The following is an 18,578-nucleotide window of genomic DNA, read 5'->3' as shown; positions in this document are numbered from 1 at the left end:
ACCACTATTGGGTCTATACCCTGAAGAGATGATGAAAAAGGGTAAAAGCATCACTTGTACAAAATTATTCATAGCAGCCCTGTTTGTGGTGGTAAAAAATTGGAAATTGAGTGAATGTCCTTCAGTTGGGGAATGGCTGAACAAACTGTGGTATATGTATGTCATGGAACACTATTGTTCTATTAGAAACCAGGAGGGATGGGAATTCAGGGAAGCCTGGAAGGATTTGCATGAAATGAGGCTGAGCGAGATGAACAGAACCAGAAGAACATTGCACACCCTAACAGTAATATGGGGGTGATGATCAACCTTAATGGACTTGCTCATTCCAACATTGGGTACTGCAATAATCAGGGACAATTTGGGGGTATCTGTGATGGAAAATACCATCTGTATACAGAGAAAGAATTGTGAGGTTGAACAAAGACCAAATTCCATTACCTTTAATTTAAAAAAAAAATTATCTTATTATGTAATTTTGCCATCTCCTATACTTTATTTTTTTTTCCTTAAGGATATGATTTCTCTCTCATCACATTCAACTTAGATCAATGTATACCATGGAAACAATGTCAAGACTGTCTTCTGTGGGGAGTGGGAGATGGAAGCAAGATTAGGGGAAAAATTGTAAAACTCAAAATAAATAAGATCTTTCTTTAAAAAAAGTAATGCAGGATATAATCAAAGTTCATTTAAATAGATTCAGCCTCTCATTGTGATGTTAATTATCTCATTAACCAATTATTAACCAATCAGAGTAGATTGATACCCTCAGAAACAAACCTTTTCCATATAAGCTGTGAACCCACTGCCATGATTGGTTTTGATCTAAGAGAGAATTGGTCAAATGACCATTCTTTTATTAAAATGCTGGCATTAATAAAAATGATTAAATCACCCAGAAAAAGGAATATATGCATGTGTGTGAATGCATGCATATATGTATGTAAACATATATAGACACATACATATTCAAATATTAAAATAGATCTTTTAGCTCATTGATGTGGGTATTCTAACAATACAGATTGTTACTCAACTCTGCAGTTCCCAGAAGTTCATCATTATTGGAACACTAAACTGATTAGGAAGCTTTTCACTTTCAACCTTACAAGGATTAAAATGGAATTTTTTTTATCATTTTGTCATTTGCCTCTCACTTCCCACTTTTTCTTTCCTAGATTTCTTTGATGACCTCTTTAACACTGCACTCACTTTCAAATAGCAATATTTTAAAGAATATTGTCAATATTGTCAATCACCCATTCAATGCCACTCTTCCTACATTTCTTCCTAAATAGAAGATATAGGAAAAGAATAAGAGAATGATAGCATATTTTGGAATTAACTCCCTGAAATACCCTACAGTACTCAAAAAAGAGAAAAAAGCAGGATATTCTGGTAAGTTGTGAACCTCTACCTCTTAGAATTTCTAGCTTCCTTCAAAACTCAAATGGCACTATTTGCAGTCATAGAAATCCTAAAAGTCTTCCTTCCTTGCTTTTGAAAAGACTTTTTAATCTGCCAGTTCTATGCAATTCCTTCTGTACAGTTGGAAGGAGAGGCTTCTGAGACAGACAGTACTCAGTGCAGAAAGGTCTACTTTCATTTGAAGGTCATCCAGTGTTGCTGCTTCTCCATGAACTAAGTGTAGTGACTGATGAGCTAAGAAAGACCAGTGCTATGGTGGTTGAAGTGGAAAGGACTGGATCATGCAAGTCCTCCAGGATGGAACCAGGAGACCAAATGGCAGCAAAAGTGAACTATTCTAAAACCTACCATGAAAATTTCTGCATTGATACTGAACTGGCCACACTTCCGATTTACCAGAACTTCCTGCTCTTTTCTCTTTTTGGGTTCTGTAGGGATTTCAGGGAGTTAGTTCCAAAATATACCATCCTCTTATTCTTTTTCTTATCTCTTCTATTTAGGAAGAGGTGTGGTGGGGACAGTGGCATTGGCTGGGTGAAGTAGTTTCTTTACAATATCACTATTTGAAAACTTATTAAGGTTTGGTTTATACTGTAACTCTTTTGCATTTGTATTACAGTATTTTAAAATCATAGGACCACTAAAAGCTCCAAATTGTCTAAATCTTATGAAGGAACAAATAGAATAACTATTATTAAATTCCTTCTATGTCACAGGTACTGTGCTAAGTAAGCACTTAAAAAATCTCACTAGATTGATGCTATTCATGACAACAAATTTCCCAAAAGATGAGGGGAGGCGCTAGAACAGGAATGAGAAATATCCCTATCTTAGTAATTTTGGAGCATGTTCTATGGCAAACCAGAGACTAGCACCCAAGATGATGCTAGTATTGCCATTGGTTGTTTCTTGAGTTTGATAACTGCCCCGCAATGAATTGCAACTCAGGCTAGAGAATGCAGGTTTTGGAAAGAACATATTTATTAAAAGAAGTTATACCATATTAAGCAGTTAATAGAAAAATTAAGAAGAGTTTAAAGAGAACACCAGTGGATTGCTGATTGAAATGGTCAGACCAGCTGACCAGGGTTTTCAGCCGGAGTCTGGAAGGTGCAAGAGATGGAACCTTTTCCTTGATCTCCTTAAATTCTCCTTCAGAGTCCATGAGAAGAGTGATGACTTGGGAGTGACCCAAGTCCTGCATTCCAGATTTTGTCTTTTGGGGAGGGCTCTCTTTTGGGTGGTCTTGGGTGTTTCCAGCACCTCCCTGGCTGCCCCAATAGAAGACAATGCAATCCAAATCAGGTTGAAGTTCAAGCCCTCAGGTGTGGCCTAAATTAGCTGATAAAGGAAGAAGGAAGATTCCTTTAAAAATGCAAACAAAAGATTTACAAAGTTTGTCTCCAACTGTTCTCATCACCCTCATGCCCATCTTTCTCTGCATCACTAGGAGATGAGGACATTCTAAGGGCTGATAGGGTGAGTGCCCTTAGAATGTCCTTTTGAAAAGTCAGAATTTGTCACTGAATATCTGAGGAAACCAATTGTCTTAGAGGTCAAAAGGTAATCCTACCCACAGCACTCTCTAGCTACTTTAGTTAATCAATTAACAACCTACTTTCCTGTATGTTGTAGAAAGCAGGGAAATGAACTATGTGGCTTATTATTTCTTCTGTAGTACTATTATATAAATAAGTATACATGATAGACATATCATTTGGGATAGACATTTGGAAGTAAAAAGATGAGATTTTTTTTCTTCCCAAGTGCTTGGTAACCTCCCCTTTTGAAAGAATGAATCAATAAAACTTTCCTTAAACACTTAACTTATGCAAAGCAATGTGCTTAGTACTGTCTATAGAAGTAGAAAAGAGGCTCATATCTGCAATGCCAATTAGTGGCAATGACTGCTTTCTCCACAACCTTGACTTTCTTGAAGATTGTTGGTCTGCATTGTTGGTGGAATTGGTGATTTCCAGGACTCTTAGCATTATTGTTTGTAGTTATGAGAAATGTGAAGTTCTTCTCTAGAATGAATTATTCCCCCAGTGATGACTGTAGGGACTGGGCTAAAATAGGTTTGTTGGTTTGGAGGATACTACTACTACTACTCCCAAGTTCTCTTGGATCATGGTCTTGGGTTGTCTCCATCCAGGTCAAAATGAAGGTGGTAGTCAAGGTAGTTTGTCTTATCTGGTATATGCTACTTCTTTCTCTTTCAGGTTGCTTCAGCTTTGTTGCTTCAGTTAACTTGACTTTCCTTTCCTTTTTCAAATAAAGACCTGAACCTTTAAAACAGTCAATATTATTTCATTTACAATATGGATCTTATTTTTATATACTTGGTCTGACCCAAATGTTCTTCCTGTTGCTGTTTTCTTTTGTTTCATTTCAATTTCTTCTACATTAGCAATTGTGACATTAGAATCCAAATATGATTGCTCTGTTGACACTGAGGAAAACAAATGAGAAAATCTTGAAAGATGTTTTTTGCATTTTTCATCTGTTTGTTATCTTTACCCTAATTTCATTTTTAAAATGCTCTTGGAATGATCTGACATAATTAGGTTTTTCATCAAGTCTCACTGTTTCCAACAATTTTATTAGATAATACTGTTCATGATCTCATCTCATATTTTATAACATTTTATAAATAAATTTATAAAGCCTGGTGTTATAGTTAGCTACCATAGTTCTCCATTTTCAAGAAGATTAAGCAGATCCAATTTTTAGTCTTTTTGATCTCCTCATTCAGCAATTGGTTAAACTTCTTGAGGGAATCAAATAATCCATGTCTATATTTGTATTTTATTCATTTCTTATTTTTCAATAGCTCATTTAAATAAGTTAAGTTGGAGTTGTTTGATTCCAAGCTATATCTCTTCATTCTTAATCTTTTTTACAATTTAATCAATGTGTGGGAAATCATAGAATCATAGTACCATGGATCTGTTTATGGAAGGGGACTCAGAAGCCATTTAATCTAACGTTTTTATTTTACAGATGAGGAAACTAATTTCCAGGAAGGTTGAGTGATTTGCCCAAGGTCACAGAGAAAGTAAATATAAAAGGAAGGACTTGAACTCAGGTCCTCTGACTGCATAGCAGAAATTCTTAACCTTTTTTTGGATTATGGAACCTTTAAGATCTTTTTTCAGAATACTCTTTCTAAATGCCTAAAAGAAAACATGTGGATTACAAAGGAAACCAATTGTATTGAAATATCAAAATATTTTTTAAAAAACTCCAAATATATTGCCACTACAAACGGACTTGCTATAAATATTTTTGCAATATTGTCCTTTTTTATGATGTCTTTGGGATCTAGACCTAGTAGCCACTTTTTGTGGAATCTACAAGTGATCTAACCAGAGTATAGCCTATTGAGATTTCATAGGGAAAGGAGAAGAGAGCAAACATTTATTTTAAGTGTTGTAGGAATACTATCTCATTTTCTCCACTCTATAATTGAGCTACTTCTCCAAGGTTTTTATGTCATCCAAATAATTAATTAAAAATATAAGATAAGAAAGAGTCAAGCACAATGTCACTTAGGCATTCCACTGGAGACAGTCTTCCAAGCTTACATCAAAATGCAAATGACTATACTTTTAATCTAATCATCAATCAGTTTCAAATCTCACAAGCTGTATTTTTTATCTAACCCATATCACTCTACCCTGTACTCAAGGATATGATGAAAAATTTCACCAAAGTTTATTTAAGAATCTTGTTGAACTATGTCTATAGTATGTCATGAATCCAGGAGTTGAGAAACCCAGTCAAAAAAGGGAATGAGGCAAGTTTGGCATAACTTGTTCTTGATGAAATTTTGTTGGCTCTTGGTGATCACTGCTTCCTTTTCTAAATGTTCATTAATCATTGCTTTGATAAGATAATCTAGAATTTTGCTGAGAAGCAAAGTGAATAGCATTGAACTAGTCTTTAGATGTCATTCTCTTTCTTCTCTTTGAAAGTAATTACAACATTGGCTCTTCTTCCTCTCTTCAGCCTTCTTATTTTTAGTTCACTCATAGTCTTCTAGTCATTCTGAGTGATTTCTTGCCACTGGATTCAGATGGCTCTGGAGGAGAAAGCGAAGCTGGTGACTTCACAGTTCTCTCTTAACAAAATACACTTGACTTACATGTCATGGCATGACCTCCCTGATATCATGGTCCCCTTCAAGAACTAAGGATAAGGAACAAAAAGTGACTCAAAAATAATTTAATTTATTGATAATGCTTCAATAGTAATTTCTGACAATTCTTTCAGGGCTCTTAAATTTATCAAGGGTTCATGTTAACTCCCTGTTTAAACTAGGTTTTTACTTCTCTATCAGTCTATTTTTTTCTGCTTTAGTTCAAAGAGAATCATCTCTCTCCACTATCTCTAGAAGAATAGACAAGAAAAAATTAAAATTGAATTACTCTGCTTTCTTTCTGTGATCTGTAGTCATTATTTTATCTATCTACAGCAGTTATCCTAACCTTTTTAAAAATTGTCCTTTTCTTCTCCAAAATACCTTAATAATTTTATCCTTCATAAGAATTACTAACCAACCTTAGTTCAGTATTAACTTCAGCAGGCCTAACACCTTTCTTCTGGATTGTGCAAAACTTTTGTATTCATCTTAGGATAATAGCTCTTGCTTCTATCATATTATATCTACTCATTGATCAATTTTTTTGTTCATTCATTGGTTATTTATTTATTTTTATCTATTTAATTTATTCATTTGCTTGTTTGTTTGTTTATGATGTCTTTTGAAACTCCAAATTGGTCAATAAGATCCTGTGCATCTACATCCCTTTCTTTAGACAACTTTTTATTCATGAGAACTATTTCTCTTTGTGTCTCTTGAATTTAATTCTTGAAGATTTCCCATTATTCCAGGCTTGGCTTCCCCTGTGGAATGTAGTCCCAGGGTTCTCTCTATACTTTTTCTCAACCTAATAAAATCTCTTTCCAAATTCCAAGAGAACTCTCAAGTATTCTATTTGCTTTTTTTAACATTTCTCTGCTACCAAATTATTTTATCAGTAATCTGGGTATTAGGAATAAGAAGTGTCTTTTTTCCCCCTCTCTTGTCTGAGAATTAGGTTTTCCTCAATCATCATCATCATCCTCAACATTGCCATCATCTTTATCTTCATCATTCTTGTTATTGTCTTATTATTGTTGTTATTATTTCTCAACATAATTTAATATATTTATGAAGTAGAACTTTAAAAAAAGAAGTTATTCAGACCAGAAGCATTTTGAATTAATTTAATGTCAGTTAATGTTTTGTATCCATGCTCCAGAACACAACTCTTTTGTTTTAATGTTTCAGAGAAGAAATAGGTGGGTGTTGATAAAGTGATTATAAAAGCTATAAATGGGAATTCAATCTAAATACAAAACGGGAACTCATTGGCACTATGATTTGGGGAGTCATTTAATTGCACATTCCAAATGCACCTGCCCTCCATAAAGACACTTGGTGAAACTGCAGAATACAAAGTTATCTAGATTCAAATTCATTTTATGGCTGAATAGCACCAAAGTATAAATAATTACTCACAACTTTTTTTAAACCAATTTACTCTTTCCAAGAAAAGTTAAATAGGAAACAAAAGAAATGAAAATGAAAGAGAATAACAGATGAAGTTTTTTTCATCACTCACTTGGACTAAAATTATCTTTGAAAATGAAGAAAGGGTAAATATATTTGTTTGCATATTCACTGTTAACTTTGTGCAATCTACAAGCCATCCTTTTGCTGCCATTTTCAGTTTGTCTTTAAGCTAATCCACAATTTTTCTTAGTTCCTAAGGTCAAACAACTTAGCCATCATATTTAGAAAATAAAACTCCCCAATGTTTAATTTTAAAGTTTGAACTATTGGATAGGGAACATTCATTTTGACATTCATTCATACTTAATATATGTGTTTTCCTCTTACAGATGAATTAATTTCTGGAAAAATATTTTTTCAGTTATATGCAAGCAAATTCTGTCTAAGAGTAAGCATTTATCTTTCTATAAATGAGTTTAGTGGGATTTTTAAAAGAAAGGTTCCAAATTTCCTAGTTTTAGCTGGCGGACTGATCTATAACTATTGCCAATGTTGCTCTATAACTGATAAAAGATATTTGTTAAGTAAGGAAAACATCACATACATTTTATCCTGCTTGTCATTTTAGAAATATAACCTTTGCTAGCTTCACAGATGTGATTGCACAGATGACAATTTTACATGGCTGGTTCCAAGGATATAGGTGGAAAAAAAGATTACTGTGAAGGACACCATCTTTCTGAGAGACTGGGTAGCCTAAATAGAATGCGGCTGCATAAAGAATATGAATAAATTATTTAGTCCAAATAATTACTCAAAGGAAGTGAATCTACTAAAGTTTATTATCTGTTTTCTTAGATTGTAAACTCTTTGAAAGTAGAGATTATCTAATTATATTTGTATCTAGACAGCATATAATAAATGCTGATTAAATGCTTGTGGATTGATTTATTTGATCTGTTTATTTGTTTTCCCCTGCAATACCTATTAAAATGTAATCGGGGATAATGTCCCCCTCTGAAATTCTGTTTATATCTTTGGAGATTAGCACTGTTTTATACCCTTATTATAATATTATATATATATAATATTATTATTACACCCTTATTATAATATTTGCTTAAATTAAATTGAAATAGACAGAAGGTATTCATATATTATTTTGGCTATTAACAAAGTGGATCTTTCTATAAAATATGAAATCTCTCAAAAGGGCTCAATTAGTTCAGGCTTTAATAAATCTTTTTTTTCTCAAGGACTATATAAGCTGTTGTTACTGTTATAAGCAAGCATCTAAGTGGTGCAGTGGATAGAGCTCGAAATCAGGAAAAATCATTTTCATGAGTTTCATATTTGATCTTAAATACTTACTAGCTGTGTGACCTTAGGCAAGACACTTAATCTTGTTTGCCTCAGTTTCCTCATATGTAAAATGAGCAAGAGAAGGAAATGGCAAAGCATTCCAGTATGTTTGCCAAGAAAACCCCAAGAGGAGTCAAGAAGAGTTGGACACAGTTGAAATGACTCAATAAAACTGATACAAAGTTTGCCTTTATACAAATATACATCTATATGTATGTATATATATATATATATATATATAGTTACACATGGAAATGTGTGGGTAAAAGTGTCAATTATCATTTGAACACTTTTGAAGTACTTCAACATTTTCTTCTTCAAGAATCCCACTTCCTTCTAGGCCTTCTAGATTTTCCCCCCAAGCCTTTAATCATTATGATACTTTTCTCTTGTCCTGCCCCAAATCTTCTTATCCCTCTTAAGTTACAAGGCCCCAAACTGGATACAGTGCTCTAATAAGTGCCTGAACAATGCCTGGTGGGAGAATTACTTCATGGTTTTTGCATGTTCTGTCCTTGTTAATACATTCTTGTACCTTGTTGGCCTTTGGAATAATAGCAATGTGTTTCTCTGCAAGTCATTTAGTCCCATTTCCTGTAAAAAACAAAAACAAAAAATGTTTTTATAAATGAGAGTATTAGAAAAAAAATACAAAAAGAACTGCAAACTATTGAAGAAAGAATTAGAAAGGGAATTAGCAAATTAGCATGAGGTACAAAACTTTACCCAAGCAATAAACTCCCTGAAAATATGAATGGATCAAATAGAAGTCACTGATTCTACCTCATAGCAGTGGCTAGATCATTTTCTCCTATCTCATAAATTTCTGTCTGTTCTTTGTGTTATTTATTTGATTGCAATTGAACATTTTTTTAACCAATAATTAATCATTTTTCCAATTTGTTCAGGTCATTTTGAATTTTAATCTTTTATTCAAAAGAACTAGTCTCCACTCTCACCATGTCATCATTCCTAAACTTAATTGGATCAACAAATACTTTTTAAGCATGTATTGGGTGCTAAACATTATGCTCAGGATATACACACAAAAGTGAGATGGATCCTGTCTTCAAAGGGCTAGTTTACCACTACTTCTGTCCTAACACCATAGTATCTAATGTATAAAATAAAACCCTAGAATAATTATATCTGGAAAAGACTTTAAATTTACTCTGGTCAAATCCTTTCATATCAGAGATGAAGAAGACTCAAAAGAGATCATAGACTCAAAGAGTTTATAACATAGTGAGTAACTGGTAGAGTCAGGTCTTGAGTTCTAGTCTACTGACCTCAAATGTAATGTTTTTGTCACTAAATTGTAATGCCTAAGTGCATCCTCTAAGAATTACTATTTAAAAACTCATCCTGTTTTCAGACTTCAGGAATATATCTCCCTTGTTGCAATGGCATAGGGATTCCCCTTCTTTTTTCCTTCCTGCAACTGCAAGAGCAGGAATATCCATAGCTCCAAACCATGAGTGTCAACTCCAAATGATTTGTGATATGGGTTTGTAGTTACGATGCTGCTGCTGCTGCTGCTGCTGCTGCTGCTGCTGCTGCTGGCAGTTATAGAGCTAGAATCAGAAGGGAATCTTAGAAGTCATCCAGTCCACCATTCACTTTTAGTCCACCTGAGATCCAAGGAGTTTAGGTGACTCATCCAAGGACACTCATATAATAGTATCCACAAGGCTAGATTTGAACCCAATTATCTCAAAATGAAGTCAGTGTTTGTGTCATATTACTTCCTTGAAATGATAAATGATATTTACATAGCACTTTTCATTTAAATCCTCTCATTTGAAGGCAAGGGATGTCCAAAAATGAGGAGAGGGTTTTCTTGTCATTTTAAGCTTCTTAGAATACTCCTTAGTCCCAGTATCCACAAATTACCCCTTACTTTTTCCATTATCACCACTTTTTTGCATTTGACCAGAGTTCCTCTTTTTTTTCCAACTTCCTTTTTAGAATACCTTCCTTGAAACAAGTAGAAATTTCTGGAAGTTTCTTTTGAAGGGCTTTAAAAAAACCTGAAAGTAATAAAGGAGAAAACAGATATGTATAATTGGTATCTGCCCATCACCTCCCAACATAAGTTACATTCCAACACTGCAATAGGAATTAAGGTCACAAAGCCAAAGGAAAACACAGGCTTAAGATTTAAAAAAAAACTGTGCCTAAAGATTAATTTAGGGCCTTAGAGTCTTTTCATCTTTTCCATTTTTATCCTTGTAAAAATGTGTAAATAATAAATGCTCTTTGAATGGAATCAAATGGCATCTAAAATCTTATTGGAAAATGCTCTAGGTCCTTCATCAACAAAATGAAGGCATACTCTAAATTCTAAGGTTACCTATTGACTCCCTTTCCAGACTGGACTGGCTTAACCTTTCCCCAGGTTGAAGGGGTGGGAGACAAGAGAGACAAGAGAGACAAGTTCTCCCTGTACAACAAGATCTTCCAGATCTCCCTTTATTTACCAAAATGCAAGTGCTTATATATCCTCTCCAGTCCCTGGTCCTCTCCCATTCCTGTCGAACTTAGTAAAATAATGCTCTAATGCTCAAGGACACCAGGTGATGAAGATTTACAGTACTACTACACACAATCCCTAATATAACCTCCTTTTTGTCTTTTTTGCAATTGCATCTCAGGTATAAGCAGATAGGCTCAGATCCCAACTACTATCTTAAATTAACCTTTAAGCAATTAAATTGAAAATTCAAATTCAAAGGAATAACATTTAACTTTACCTAACTATTTCAGAGTTTGGACACTAACACAAACATAGAAAACAACTCTTTTGTATTTCAAACTTATCAAAGTGAGATTGTTAGACACCCTGGCCAGGCACCAAAATCTCAAAATATAGAAACATTTTTGCACCTCTCCAGACCAGTGGAGAGATGTAAAAAGTCTTATTGGTGATTATATACACATATGCACATACCAAAATATTAGTCATAAGCACAGGCTTCATTCAAAAGACAAAATCTAAATTTCCCAATCCCAGTAAAAGGTCTTCTTCCCTTTTTTTCCTTAACTAATTTGATCATGAAGCTTCCCAATCAATAGCCTAGTGCCCACTCCCCCCAAACTAGGAAGAAGGCATGGGGGGTCCCTTGATTTCTTTTATTTTTGTTTGTTTATTTAATTTTTCTTTTTTTTAAGAGATTTTATTTATTTTGAGTTTTACAATTTTCCCCCTAATCTTACTTCCCCCCCACCACAGAAGGCAATTTTTCAATCTTTACATTGTTTCCATGATATACACTGATCCAAATTGAATGTGATGAAAGAGAAGTCATATCCTTAAGGAAGAAATGTAAAGTATAAGATAGCAAGATCAGACAATAAGATACCAGTTTTTTTTTCTAAATTAAAGGTAATAGTCCTTGGTCTTTGTTCAAACTCCACAGTTGTTGCTCTGGATACAGATAGTATTCTCCATTGCAGAGAGCCCCAAATTGTCCCTGATTGTTGCACTGATGGAATGAGTGAGTCCATCAAGGTTGATCATCACCCCCATGTTGCTATTAGAGTGTACAGTGTTTCTCTGGTTCTGTTCATCTCACTCAGCATCAGTTCATGCAAATCCTTCCAGGCTTCCCTGAATTTCCATCCCTCCTGGTTTCTTATAGAACAATAGTGTTCCATAACATACATATACCACAGTTTCTAAGCCATTCTCCAATTGAAGGACATTTACTTTATAATTCTTTGCCACCACAAACAGGGCTGCTATGAATATGTTTGTACAAGTGAGGTTTTTACCCTTTTTCATCATCTCTTCAGGGTATAGACCCAGTAGTGGTATTGCTGGATCAAAGGGTATGCACATTTTTGTTGCCCTTTGGGCATAGTCCCAAATTTCTCTCCAGAAAGGTTGGATGAGTTCACAGCTCCACCAACAATGTAATAGTGTCCCAGATTTCCCACAACCCTGGTCCCTTGATTTCTAAAATAAGTTTTTGGAGACATAGGCTTGAGTTTCAAAGTTCCAGAAAAGGAAGATTACCCTTCTCCCTCTTCCTTCCCTCTGCAGAAGGTAGGGATGGCAGAGAATGAGAGAAAGCATTTGAAATTACTTGAGTTGTTGACAACAGTGTAATTTGGAATTGTTGCATTTTCTAAACAATAGTTAACACCATTAGAAACTGTCCAATAGCATGTGACATTTTTTGCTGTCAACACAGGAAGTACAGTTAGTGTGCACCTCACAGCTTTCTGGTGCCAGAGCAATGGTTGTGGTGTGCTTGATTGTAGGCTGGAGAGTGAAAATCTCTGTGACTTCTGGAGTGAAATTTGTTGTAGGTGTCAGGGTATGCAGCAATGAAGAGAAGTTTCTAAATTTGACCATAGGTTTAAGGGGTTTGAGTCTCACTTAATTTGCATAGCACAGTCAGACCAGCAGCCTCAACCAAAAGGAACAGCAAGTAGGCCTTCAGCATCCAGTTTGTGGTGCCAGTATGGACTGCTGCTGAGGAAGAAGCTCTGTCACCTGTAGAGCTGCCTTGGAGACCCCACTTCCCACTGGCTCCTTAATGCTGAATACTTAATTGTTTCTTCTCACTTTCTCTGGTTCCTTAATGCTAAATACTTATTTGTTTCTTCTTACTGTCACTTTACACTTCCTTGTTCCAACTTCCTTAAAATCAGGCCCTGGTAAAAAAATCAACCTGTTACCTCTTCCGGAGTCCTCTGCTCCAGGATGGTGCCTGGAAATTGCTTTTATCTGCTTGGCCTTATCCCAGACTTCACTCAGGATAGCTCTGCCTTCCTCTCCTTGTCCAGACACCATTATATTGAATCCCTTTCTGTACTGGATTGATTAATCTTTCCCCAGACAAACATTAAAGGAGTGGGAGACAAGAGAGACCTGTTCTCTCTGTACACCAAGCTCTCCCAGATTTCTGTTTATTTACCAAAATACAAGTGCTTAAATATCCTCCCAGTCCCTGGTCCACTCCTACTTCCCCATCACTTAGTAAAACAATGCTCTGGTGCTGAAGGACACCAGGTGATTAACATTTATAGTACTCCCAAACACAACAGTCCCTAACAGTCACCTTTATCTCTGTCTATAAATTTACGAAAGAATGCATTTTTTATAAGTTCTTATGAAGTCCCCAAATTATTTCATTTTCATCTTGATCAAAACTGTTGGTGCTTTGTACTGACACTGGAGCATTCCCAACATGGAAACAGATACAATAGACTTAGATGAATCTAGAGTTGTAACTATGAGTTCTGGTACCTGGGGATATTCATTTTAAGAGGTTGTTGGAGAGACAGAGCCCTTGGATTCCCTTTATATAGTAAACATGAACCAACATCAAGCTGATTCCTGGACAAGTACAAATACCTTAAGTATGGCAGTGGAGCTTCCAAGAGAGGAGTATGATCAAGAAATTGCAGGATAATGGATTTGGGAACTGGATGGTAGGGGCATACATCTTCTCTCCAATATAAATGAGCTATGCTTTTTACCCAAGGCTATCCTCTGACCTCACAGTCTTTCAATAGTTAATGCCACCAGAGCTGAAGTCAGAAAAACTTGAGTTCAAATATGATTTCAGAAACCTTCCCACTGGATGACCCTGGGCAAGTCATTTAACTTCTGCTTCAGTTTTCTCAGTTGTAAAAGGTGAACACTAACAAGAAACTACTTGTCAGAGGTGATATAAAAAATCAAATGACATACTATCTGTGAAGCACTCAGCACAGTGCCAGTCACATAATAGATACCTAATAAATGACTTTTTGCCTGTATTATTTTTTGCTTTTCCTTTTCTTCCTCTCCGAAATTAGTGCTCTGTGAAGGACAAAGAATTCCCCTCCCTTGTGTCAACACACACTGGAACAAATCCTCAATTGCCCCCATTTAGTTTCAGCTCTAGTAAAAGACTTGTACAAATGAATTAACTGAGCATCATTTTGAACTTCTGCATCAACAGGATCACCTTGAAGGGGTTTTCATCCTTTGGTGAGAAGAATGTCAATTATAGGTGTGGTCTAGCCAAATTCAGAGTTTGTCTGTTGTTCATTTAGTTAGGAAGGCAGAAACATTGATTCAATTTTTTAACATTTAGAAAGGATTTGCACCCTTCCCCCAAATCAATTTCTGTCCAATCCTGGGGGTACCAAAAGGCTAATTCAATGAAAAATAAAAGACATATTTTTAAAAAGTGCTGATTTAAGGGTCAGAGGAACAGGATTTCAATCTGAGCTCTTCTACTTTTTACTTGTGCAACCATGGACAAAATACTTCTACAGAATTAAGTATTTGAACTAGAGAGATTGTTTTTGTTTTTGCAAGGCAATGCAGTTAAGTGACTTGCCCGAGATCGTACAGTTAGTATCAAGTGGAGGTTAAACTTGAACCCAGGTCCTCCTGACTCCAGGGCTTCTCTACTCACTGTGTCATCTGCTGTCCCCCTGTGATAGATTCTTGCTCAGAATTATTTCATAGTCAAATAATTTTGGAGCTAGAAAGAACAGGTAGTCCAGTTTCTTAATTTTACAGATGAAAAACTAAGATCTGAGGTGTTAAGTGGCAGTGTTGGAACTAGCATTCTGAGTAGCTGATTCCCAATCTTTTCTCTTTTCTTCCAGTAGCTCATTTTGTACTCTCCTTTAACTTCCCTTTTTAAAGCTTATCCTTCTCCTAACAATGTCAAAGTTTTTTTTCTTACATTGTAAAATACTGTGAAATTTTATTGAGTCATCTATATGTAAAAACCCCTCCAGTATTTATTAATAAATCCCATAACAAAGAAAGGCTTCTTCCCCATGAACCTTCCTGGTCAATATGACCAGTTGGGTTGGAATGATCCCTGATGGTTGCAAAATGGAGAAGACAGCTGGAAAAAGAGTCTCCCTTTGACTCATAACCCCAAAGCTCAGAATACTACCCTTCATAGGAAGCTTGATATTTACAAAATGCTTGCAATCCCTAATTAGTTAATTGGCTCTTTAGCATCAAAGGTTTTGAGTCATTGAAGGCTTCTTTATTTCCTTTGTAGTTTGTGACATTCCTAGTGATTTTATAGTATTTGCTTCTAGCCCCTGGTTTTGGCTTTATTGGGGTATATATTTCTTGGTTGTGTTTTTAGTTATTCCTGAAAAAAGTTAAGGAGCCTAGAAAAGTGAGTATATATAAATTAATATAAATTAATGGGAGAATGAATGACATTTGTATTACTTGCCATCTGCCACAAGGTCAACTGGTTCCCTTCCTGGGAATATGAATATCTCAAATACTCAGCAAAGTGGAATTCAGATGCAAAGTAAATAGTGTAATTCTGTAGTATCATTTTGCTGTGAGAAAGTAGGCCTTAGGCCTGCTATTATTGCAAACAGATTGTTTGCTGTAGGTGGTTTGAAGGACAGGAGAGAGAGAGGTCTTACAAAAACTGTCTTTTAAGTTATCAAATAACTTGCACACCCACAGTTTGGCTCCTCTAAATTTGTGAAGTGGTAGCCAAAATTAAAGTATGGCATCCAACATGCCAAATATTTTTCAAGTGAAAATCAGTGGTTTTTCTAAGTAAGCAAGATTGTTCCCTACTGTTGGTTCTCACCTGCAAAAAACATTTCTGAAAACCAAGCAGTGTGGTAATTGATGTGGCCACTTGATGAGGGAAAACAAAATTCTACCCTGTGCTGAGTTGACACTGGTCTTGAGGGTGCCAGATCCTTCTAGATCCCTTTGCATGATCAGGTCCATTTAAATCCCTCTTAATCCTCCCCCTCTTATAAGATGACTCTGGCCACAACAGCCTTTCCACATCTGCTGCATCCCTACACATGCTCAATGTTCAATGAATAGCTTGTCCCTTATTTGGACCTTGGTTTCTAATATGTGTTGTTAGTTCAAGGAGGCCAGGTTCCAGCTGGCAATGGCTGGGTGGATTGCCAAATACCGGATTTCATCTAAGCTAGGGCTAACATTATCTGAAGCACATTTATGTTGGTGCTGGAAGACCCAAGTCACAACAGATAAATTGGAAGATTGTTTCATGATGGATTATTCAAGACAGTATTTTTCCAAAAAATGTTTTCTATCACACAAAGGCTAGAGATCACATAACTCTTGTTCAAGGCCATCCATCAAATAGGATTTACTCTCAAAAAGAAATTCAATTCCCCTAAGAAAGTAGTGTAGGAAAAGAAAAAAAAAAGTTTTAGTCTTTGGGGATAGAAGTAATATATATGTTGACTCAATATCCTCAAAGATACTGCTACTTGAGATGTGCCATTGAAAATCAAATGTGTGACTTTGAGCATGATGGATTTGACTCTTTTAATATTTATTAGTTGATCGACTGATTGATGATGTTTGTCCTTTGTTATTGAAGATCATGACAAGCAAGTGAATTGGGATTTGAGTGAGGGGTGCTATGCTAAGTCACCAGTCTTATTTTTTTCCCCTTTGGAAGCATCTGAGTCCAGTAGCCAGATATGAATCAGGACACTAGAGATGACCCTGGATATGAGGCAATCAGGGTTAAATGACTTGCCCAATGTCACACAGCTAGTAAGAGTCAAGGGGCTGAAGACATATCTGAACTCAGATTCTCCTGACTGCAGTCTGGCGCTCTGTCCACTGTACCAACTGGCTGTCTTACTTTTTAGTTACTCTTGGCGTAAAAGACATTTCCCTCAGTTCTGTTTGGAGAAGGTAAGGAAGGGAGTCTATGCCTTTGGGGAATTTATAATCTAATTTATGTGGCAAGCAACAGATAGAGGACTGGTGATAGAAGACTTGGGTTCCTAATATGCTTCATATACTTAAAAGACCTTTCATCCTGGACAAACCACTCAGTTTTTCTGGGCCTTAGTTTATTTATCTATGATTCTTTAATTTTAGGAAGATAAGGAAGATTGAGTGTGATACATACATGGGAATTTTGAGGCTGAAATAACCTTATTTTTATTTTCATAAAAATTTACGTCCACACTTATGTGCACATATGCATCATTATCCTAATAGAATGTATACTTCCTTCAGGCAAGCATTATTTCATTTTTGCCATTGCATCCCCAGCATTTAAATTCTCAATTACTTGTTGATTATTTGATTCAAAACCTGTATATACCCAAGTTCACCTTGGTACTAGTCCCCAAGCCTTAATGCATTTGTTCTTTACTTCTGTCTTCTAGAATCCCTATCTTCCTTCCAGACGTCAGCTCAAATCTTACCTTTTATAAGAGGCAGTTTCTGGCTTCCTCATCTTTTGGAACACCTCTAATATGACACTGTATCTACTCTACATTCATTTTATATGTATCTATTCACATATATTGTGTTTTACCCTTAGAATGAGAGGGTCCTTGAGGGCAGAGCTCGGTTTTGTCTGTCTGTATCCCCTGGTCCATACATAGTAACAGCTTTATAAATTCTTTTTAGTTGCAATTTAGTTTAACTGATGATACATTTTTATGTACCATAATATCACTTGCAATATTGCAATCAGTTAATCAGAAATGTAAATGGAGCCCACTCTGCAGACAGTTATGTCATATAAGTCAGGGAAGTTACAAAGGAATTAGGAAAAAAACCCAGATTTCTTGTTGCTCAGAAACCTAACCTTTAATGGGGTCATTTGGAGGAAAAAACCAAACATCTGCTGCTAAATATTGTTCCTTTACATATTCTCAGCCCTTGAGAAGATTCATCTTTAAACTACTTGCAGGATTTGTGCACCCAAAGCCTTTGCATGTTTATGTAGGAGTATTAGCCTAAACTAAGGGAAAACAGACTTGGAGTTGCCTGTTTGAAGGGATGAACTTCAGGTTCCTGGAATTCTACAAGAGAGAAGCTTTACCATCTGAAGGCAAAATCTTACATCTGTTGGCTTAAATAAAAATTCAAACTTTACAATGTAATTTTTTTTTAGGTTTTTGCAAGGCAAACGGGGTTAAGTGGCTTGCCCAAGGCCACACAGCTAGGTAATTATTAAGTGTCTGAGACCGGATTTGAACCCAGGTACTCCTGACTCCAGGGCTGGTGCTTTATCCACTACGCCACCTAGCTGCCCTTTACAATGTAATTTCAAAGTTACTTTGACATTTCATGTTGTTATTCTTTACTTTTTTGAAGATAAGCAATGATTTCATGGGGTGATGTCTTGTACATGACTTGTACAAGAAGTGAGACAGAATTGCACAGAATTGTTAGCTTCATTCTCTTTTCCAGAGTCATCAAAGTTCAGTGGCAAAA

The sequence above is a fragment of the Macrotis lagotis genome, chromosome 3 (genome assembly GCF_037893015.1).
Source record: "Macrotis lagotis isolate mMagLag1 chromosome 3, bilby.v1.9.chrom.fasta, whole genome shotgun sequence".
In the NCBI taxonomy this organism is placed as follows: Eukaryota; Metazoa; Chordata; class Mammalia; order Peramelemorphia; family Peramelidae; genus Macrotis; species Macrotis lagotis.
This window is presented reverse-complemented; position numbering follows the sequence as displayed.